Source organism: Leopardus geoffroyi, chromosome D3, assembly GCF_018350155.1.
Source record: "Leopardus geoffroyi isolate Oge1 chromosome D3, O.geoffroyi_Oge1_pat1.0, whole genome shotgun sequence".
NCBI classification, from domain to species: Eukaryota; Metazoa; Chordata; class Mammalia; order Carnivora; family Felidae; genus Leopardus; species Leopardus geoffroyi.
Window position 1 is genome coordinate 259,399 of NC_059339.1, and position 8,500 is coordinate 267,898.

At 43.6% G+C, this 8,500-nt stretch overlaps 1 pseudogene; it reads right to left on the reverse strand.

Moving 5' to 3' along the window:
• Window positions 1-3,886: 3,886 nt before the first annotated feature.
• On the reverse strand, window positions 3,887-4,911 carry LOC123587300 (annotated as a pseudogene).
• Window positions 4,912-8,500: the final 3,589 nt, after the last annotated feature.

Below are 8,500 nucleotides of genomic sequence, written 5' to 3' on the forward strand. Positions count from 1 at the left end.
TTGTGAGAGGCGACGTGGGGAGGGGCCGCTCCCGCGCCGCGCGCTCTTCCAGGCTCGGAGAGCGGCCGAGGCCTCGCCCGGCCGGAAGGCGGGGAAACGAGGGTGGGAGGGCGCGGAGCCGCGCGCGGTCCCAGGACGGCGGTGGGCGGGAGGCTGCCGGTTCGGGAGTGGGCGTTGGGATGTACCGGTGACCTCATCCGCGAGCTCTTCCTGGGTCTGCTCGTGGGTCGCGGCCCAGGAATGATGTCTCCGTTCTCCCCGGCAACCCTTAAATTCAAAGGGACTCGAGGGGCGCCCCGGTGGCTCCGTGGGCTGGGCGTGCGACCCTTGATTTCTGCTCAGGTCTCGAGCTCACCCATGGGATTCTCTCTCCCTCCCTCTCTATCCCTTCTCCATTTGGGCGCGCGCTCTCTCTCAAAATAAATAACCTTTTTTAAAAAAGGATTTGAGGGGCGCCTGGGTGGCTCGGTTGAGCGTCCGACTTCGGCTCAGGTCACGATCTCGCGGTCCGTGAGTTCGAGCCCCGCGTCGGGCTCTGGGCTGACGGCTCAGAGCCTGGAGCCTGTTTCCGATTGTGTGTCTCCCTCTCTCTCTGCCCCTCCCCCGTTCATGCTCTGTCTCTCTCTCTGTCTCAAAAATAAATAAACGTTAAAAAAAAATTTTTTTTAAAAGGATTTGAAATTGTATGAACCTTTATTTGGTCCATGAGTCAAATAACTTTAAAAACTGGTAACAAGTAGGGGAGAGGGGGAAATGGGTGATGGGCACTGGGTGTTGTATGTAAGCCATGAACCACGGGAATCTAGCCCAAAAACCAAGAGCACACTTTACACACTGTATTTTGGCCAAATCGATAATAAATTATATGAAAAAAATAAAATTCTAAATAAACAAATAATTGGACAAAGGAAAAAACTAGAAAATAATAAAAAACTGATAACGGAGGGGCCCCTGCGTGGCTCAGTTGGTTGAGCATCTGACTTCGGCTCAGGTCACGATCTCAGTTTGTGGGTTCGAACCCCATTGTGCTGACAGCTCAGAGCCTGGAACCTGCTTTGGATTGCGTGTCTCCCTCCCTCTCTGCCCCTACCCCGCTCACCTCTCTCTTTCTCAAAAATGAAGAAACATTTACAAAAAATAATAAAAACATCCTGATAACAGAAAAGTTTGAACACTGCCTACATATTTGATAATAAGCAATTACTGCTAATTTTGTGGGTGTGACAGTATCCTGGTCATCTTACTCAGAGATAAATTCCGGGGGTCCCTGGCTGGCTCAGTCCAGTATGCAACTTTTGATGTCGTGGTGGTGAATTCAAACCCCAGGAGGGGCATAGAGCTTTTTTTTTTTAAGTTTATCTATTTTGAGAGAGACAAAGACCGCGTGAGTAGGGGAGGGGCAGAGAGAGAGAGAGAGAATCCCAAATAGGTTCTGCGCTGTTAGCGCAGAGCCAGATGTGGGGCTCAAACTCACGAAAGCTCAAACTCATGAGATTATGACCTGAGCCAAAACCCAGAGTTGGGACACTTAACCGACTGAGCTACCCAGGCACCCCTGGGCATAGAGCTTTCTTAAAACACACACACACACACACACACACACACACACACTCTCCTATACAGATATACAGCGATAAATTCTGAAATACTTAAAAATAATATAACGTCCTCAGATCTGCTTCAAGATACAGTGGGTACAAGAGTGTTCAGTAGCTGTTATAGTAACAACAGTAGTTTTTCTGCTTGCCAGTAATTCTTGCAAATGTGCAAACAGTGATTAAATGTAATGTTCTTTTATGACGTTAGTAAACAGCTGTATTCCATTTGTTAATATTTTACTTGCATTTTAATCTTCTTGTTCTATCTGTGGTGTTTACATGTGGGGGTCTCACCCTACCAGATGGGTCCCCAAATGTGGGGCCACCATGAAGCGGAAGCTGGTGGCGGTGGGTGAAAAGAATTCACCCGAAACAGAATGAGGGAGATCGACTTCCTGAGCGCACCTCAAGGGAGCGGCGCTCCCTGTCAAGGGCAGGACAGCCCAGGGGAGTTCGTCTGCACAGGGCCGTGGGTGGGGCTGTTTTAAAGGGGGAAGATGAGGCGGCAGGTATGGCCATGCATGGAAGTTTCCCTTTTTGGTAACTGCCTGGGTGTAAGTAGCCCCTTGGTCAGTTAGGGCCTGAAATGTCTGTCTGTATTCAGCCAGGTGGTCCCTGTGGCCCTTTCTACGTTCCATCTCTCAAGACTGTTTGCCTCAATGTGGCCTCTACACTCTCCTTGTGCGACTGTCTCCTGTACTGTACCGGAAAGATTTCACAAGTCTCGTGAATAATTTGGGAAGTATAGATTTTTTTCTTTCTATTTTGTGAAATAGTTTTTCCATTGTAAGTTTTGGGCTCAAAATCCTTAGGGGTAGATATTTGACATCTGATTCTTTTTTTTTTTTTTTTTTTGAGAGAGAGAGAGAGCACATATGCAGGAGGGGCAGAGAGAGAGAAAGAGAATCCCAAACAGGCTCCATCTTGTCAGCACAGAGCCCAACAAGGGGCTCAGTCTCAGGAACTGTGAGATCATGACCTGAGCCGAAATCGAGAGTCTGACACTTAACTGACTGAGCCACCCAGGCACTCCCAATTTTTTTTTAAATGGTAGTCGATGGATTTAAGTTTTCTAGTTCTTAGTCAATTTGGACACTTAGGTTTTCTAGAAAATTGTTCATCTCATCTGAATTTTCAAGTTTGTTGGCATAAAGTTGTTTATACTAATCTTTTACAGTGGTTTTTTTGGAGATTTTAAAAATCACTGCTTTTTAGTGATACTTAAAAATCATTGCTATAATTGTAGCCATTTCTTCCTTTTTGAGTTTAATATTTTTCTGGGCCATCCTTTTTTTATGGATTAGTCCTGCATTATACATATCTATGTTAATCTTTTCAAAGAAGTGGATTTTGATAGTTTTTGTGTTTGGTTTTATGTCTTTGTATTTTGGTTTTCTGTACAGTAACTTACTCTGTATTTTTAAATTTACTTTGTTGCTGTTTTTCTACTTCTTGATTTGGTTGACTAATTCATGTATTTTCTCTGAAATTTATTTACTTTTTAAGAAATATATACATACACATTTTTTAAAAAATCTATTATGTTGGGGTGCCTGAGTAGCTCAGTCGGTTGAGCATCCCACTCTTGATTTCTGCTCAGGTCATGATCCTAGGGTCATGGGATGGAGCCCTGCATAGGGTTCTCCACTGAGTGTGGAGCCTGCTTAACATTCTCTCCCTCTCCCTCTCCCCCTTTCCCTGATCATGTGTGCATGTGCTCTCTCTCTCTCTCTCTCAAAAGCAATGAACAAATAAATAGATATCTAATATGTTAAAAAGGCTCATAATAAAAACAGAGGCCCCTGTTTCTTCTCAATGGCAACCACTTTCAAATTTTTAAGCTGTTTGCACTTATTTAAACTGTCTTCAGTATTTTTTTTTATTTTAACGTTTATTTATTTTTGAGACAGAGAGAGACAGAGCATGAACGGGGGAGGGGCAGAGAGAGAGGGAGACACAGAATCGGAAACAGGCTCCAGGTTCTGAGCCATCAGCCCAGAGCCCGACACGGGGCTCAAACTCACGGACCGCGAGATCGTGACCTGGCTGAAGTCGGACGCTTAACCGACTGAGCCACCCAGGCGCCCCTAAACTGTCTTCAGTATTTTTTAAGTTCATCAATTTGAGACATTTTTTCCGGGTGGCTCAGGTAAGTGTCCAACTTCGGCTCAGGTCATGATCTTGCAGTTTGTGAGTTCGAGCTCCGCATCGGGCTCTGTGCTGACGGCTCAGAGCCTGGAGCCTGCTTCAGATTCTGTGTCTCCCTCTCTCTCTGGCCTTCCCTCTTGAGCTCTGTCTCTGTCTCTCTCTCTCAAAAATAAACATTAAAAAAAAATTTTTTTTAAAGCTGTTCGTGGTAGGCTTTCTCAGCAGAGATGAAAGGAGCATATGTGGCCAGAGGGAAGTGGACGCAGGGGTGAAGCACCCAGGTTGGTCTGGAATCTGTCAGATCAGCATTCAGGGCTCCATCAGATCTGAAGGAAGCAGTGATGGGAGACACAATTTGACCCGTCGGCCTATTTAGGTTAGCGTGGGTTGGATATTCGATATCGAGGTTGCTACACCAGATGTCCTAGATGGCCTCATTGTCTACCATGAAGACACCATCAGAGTGCTCCAAGGTGGTGTGGGTGGAGTTGGGCTCAACTACAGCTGTGGAAACCTGGGGGCTGGGTAAGTGGAGAATTCCCGCTTGGACTTCTTGTCAGACTCGACAGAGAGTTGCGTCAGCAGGAGGTGAACCTGGAACCAGTTCCCCCTCCGTGGCTGTGGAAAACCAAGAGGCCCCAAAGACTCGTGCACAAGTCAGCCAGTTTCTGAATTCAGTCCAAGACAAGGCCAGTGATCTCCTTGCCGATGGTGTAGTGCCCTCAGGCGCAGGTATCGGGATCGCTTCCCCCGTCTGTGATGGGCTGCTCAGGGCGGAAGGGCCGGCGGTAGGTGCCAGTGCTTCCTGGTCTACGAACACTGCCCTGGGCGTATGCTTGTCAGCACCCATCTCAGTGAAGAAGGTGTTGAAGGACACGCCCCCTCCCCCATTGTTCTGACCAATGGGCGGGATGCCCTGTTCCAGGCAGTACAACTGGATGCCGGCCTGGCCAACAGGGATGGAGATGTATTCGCGTGGCCGCTGAGCAGGTGGTGGGGAGGACAGGGAGGGGCTGTTGCTTCTTACAGCATGCGTGTTAGGTGGTCGATGTAAGACCCTGCCTTCCGTCGGGATTTTGAAAGCAGGCAAAGCTAGATAGAAATGGAACAATAAAGAGGTGCCAGGGTGACTCAGTCGGTTGGATGTCCAACTCCTGGTTTTGGTTCACATCATGATCTCACGGTTCGTGGGGTCAGGCCTGGCATTGGGCTCCGAGCTAACCGTAGGGAGCCAGGTTGGGATTCTCTCTCTCCCTCTCTCTCTCTGCTCCTTCCCCACTCGCACGGGCATTTGCGTTCTCTCATTCTCAGGATGGATGAATAAACTTAAAAAAAAAAAAAAAAAAAAAGAACAGGGGTGCCTGGGTGTCTCAGTCGGTTGAGCATCCAACTTCGGCTCAGGTATGATCTCACAGTCCGTGAGTTCGAGCCCCGCGTCGGGCTCTGTGCTGACAGCTCCGAGCCTGGGTTTCAGATTCTATGTCTCCCTCTCTCTCTGACCCTCCCCCTTTCATGCTCTGTCTCTCTCTGTCTCAAAAATAAATAAACATTAAAAAAAAAATGAACAGTGTTACCATTGAAAAGTCATGCCTGTTACTGATTTGTATGTAACCTGTTTATCATCTCTTGGAACTTTTAGATCAACTTATTTTTGGTATTCAAAGCTTTCATGATGATATGTTTAGTTCCAGTCTTTAAGAAATTGCCCGTTTCAATGGGTCAATGCTTAGATATTTCACTGTTTTTAGGAATTGCTCCTGTATTTGTTTCTCTCTTCCTCCTGTTTTTTTCTTTCTGGAACTCTGAATAATCTGGTGTTGAACCTTTGAAATTGATCATATCATTTTCTTACATTTTCTTTCTCACTGCTTATCTCTCTTGGGAGGTCTGCTTGCTGGAAAAGTTCCTCAGCTTTATCTTTAAACCTTTTTACCTATTTTTGGTTTCTGTTATAATTTTAAATTTCTTAAGATCTCTTAATTTGTGATTTTATATGTAAATAATAACCCATACATCCTATTAATGTTTTATGAGTAAAATCTCTCTCTGATGATTTTTAAATTTATATTATGAAAATTTCAGAACATAAAAAAAGTGTAATGATGGGGCACCTGGGTGGCTCAGACTGTTGAGAATCTGACTCTTGATTTCATCTTAGGTCACGATCTCAGGATTCATGAGATTGAATCCCACATTGGGTCTATGCTGACAGTGTGGAGCCTACTTCTGATTCTGTCTCTACCTCAGCCTGTCTCTCTCTCAAAATAAGTGAATATTAAAAAAAAAAAAAAGATAATGAACACCCTGGTATCCATCACTATTTTGAAGCAGACCTTTTACACGATATATTGTAAATATTTCAGAATCTATCTATAATAAGAACTCCTTTAAAAATTAAAACAATTGAGGGGCGCCTGGGTGGCGCAGTCGGTTAAGCGTCCCACTTCAGCCAGGTCACGATCTCGCGGTCCGTGAGTTCGAGCCCCGTGTCGGGCTCTGAGCTGATGGCTCAGAGCCTGAAGCCTGTTTCCGATTCTGTGTCTCCCTCTCTCTCTGCCCCTCCCCCGTTCATGCTCTGTCTCTCTCTGTCCCCAAAAAAATAAATAAACGTTGAAAAAAAAATTAAAACAATTGGGGCACCTGGGTGGCTCAGTAGGTTGAGCATCCAACTTTGGCTTAGGTCATCATCTTGCAGTTCATGGGTTCAAGCCCTGCATTGGGCTCTGTGCTGACAGCTCAGAGCCTGGAGCCTGCTTTGGATTCTGTGTCTCTTCTCCTCTCTCTGGAAATATGTGAAGTAGAATTTACGCTTTTCTCAAAAAGATAGTCATTTGTCTTGACAGCATTTTGATAACTAGTGCATCCTTTTCCCCCATGATTTACACTGCTGCCTTTATCATGTACAAAATGGCCAGCTACACATCAATCTGTTTCTGAAGTTACTGTTTTACTTTTTATCATTGCCTCATTATCATTATGTTTAAGTTACTAGAGATTTATAACACATTTTGAAATATAGTAGGGGCAAAGCACTATTTTAATAATTGCCTTGTTATTTATGTAGCTTTGTTTTCCTATAAAATCTTAAAAAATCAGATTCTCATTTCAAGAAGTCCCTGTTGAATGTATAGATTAATGAAAATACAATTCAATTCTGGTCAGAGAAAAATTGAAACCATTATAATATTGGATCCATGATCATGATGAATGTCTCCATTTATTCAAATATTTTTTTTCCTGTTTGTCCCTAAATTCATTTAGTTTTTCTTATTAGTTCTGAAACTAGGAAAGAAATGAAACTTGGGGAATTAAGGAGCAAGTCCAGAGTACAATTCTTAACTTAAAAAGCTTTAACCAGAAGGCAAAGTAAGTTCCTTTTTTGAACAGGAAACATAACTTTCTAATTTTGTTTTGCTCCTGAAAGAAGGGTATGGATGTGGGATGGGGGGGGGGTGGGGGGTGGGAGGACCTCCTTCACAAAACCTTAACTGCTGTGGACTCATTCAGCTTATTCGATAAATATTTGTTGAGTGTCTGCCATATGCTGGGAAACGTTCTAGGTACTCGGAATACAGGAATCAACAAATCAGATGGAAATCTATTTCTATATGGTTTACCCCAAAGAGACAGACCTTTCTGGTTTTAAGGACATAGAATCTACCTGTCAAAGATATTTGTCTAAATAAAAATGCCAACTTATCAAACTCAACACCCAAAAACCAAATAATCCACTGAAGAAATGGGCAAAAGACATGAATAGACACTTCTCCAAAGAAGACATCCAGATGGCCAACCGACGCATGAAAAAATGCTCCACATTACTCATCATCAGGGAAATACAAATGAAAACCACAAAGAGATACCACCTTACACCTGTCAGAATGGCAAACATTAACAACTCAGGCAACAACAGATGTTGGCGAGGGTGCGGAGAAAGAGGATCTCTTTTGCACTGCTGGTGGAATGCAAGCTGGTGCAGCCACTCTGGAAAACAGTATGGAGGTTCCTCAAAAAACTAAAAATAGAACTACCCTATGACCCAGCAATTGCACTACTAGGTATTTATCCAACGGATACAGGTGTGCTGTTTCAAAGGGACACATGTACCCCAATGTTTATAGCAGCACTATCAACAATAGCCAAAGTATGGAAAGAGTCCAAATGTCCATCAATGGATGAATGGATAAAGAAGATGTGGTATGTGTGTATATATATATATATATATATATATATATATATATATATATACACAATGGAGTATTACCCGGCAATCAAAAAGAATAAAATCTTGCCATTTGCAACTACGTGGATGGAACTGGAGGGTATTATGCTAAGTGAAGTTAGTCAGAGAAAGACAAATATCATATGACTTCACTCATATGAGGACTTTAAGAGACAAAACAGGTGAACATAAGGGAAGGGAAACAAAAATAATATAAAAACAGGGAGGGGAACAAAACAGAAGAGACTCATAAATATGGAGAATAAACTGAGGGTTACTGGAGGGGTTGTGGGAGGGGGAATGGGCTAAATGGGTAAGGGGCACTAAGGAATCTACTCCTGACATCATTGTTGCACTATATGCTAACTACTTTGGATGTAAATTTAAAAAAATAAAATAAAAATAAATGCCAATTCTGTATTTTTTCCCATTAAAACTTAACTCTATTGTATTGAGATGGGGGCTCATATTTGGAGGTTATCACCTAATCTTCAAATAGTGAGACTTGTAAAAATATTAACCTAATAAATTA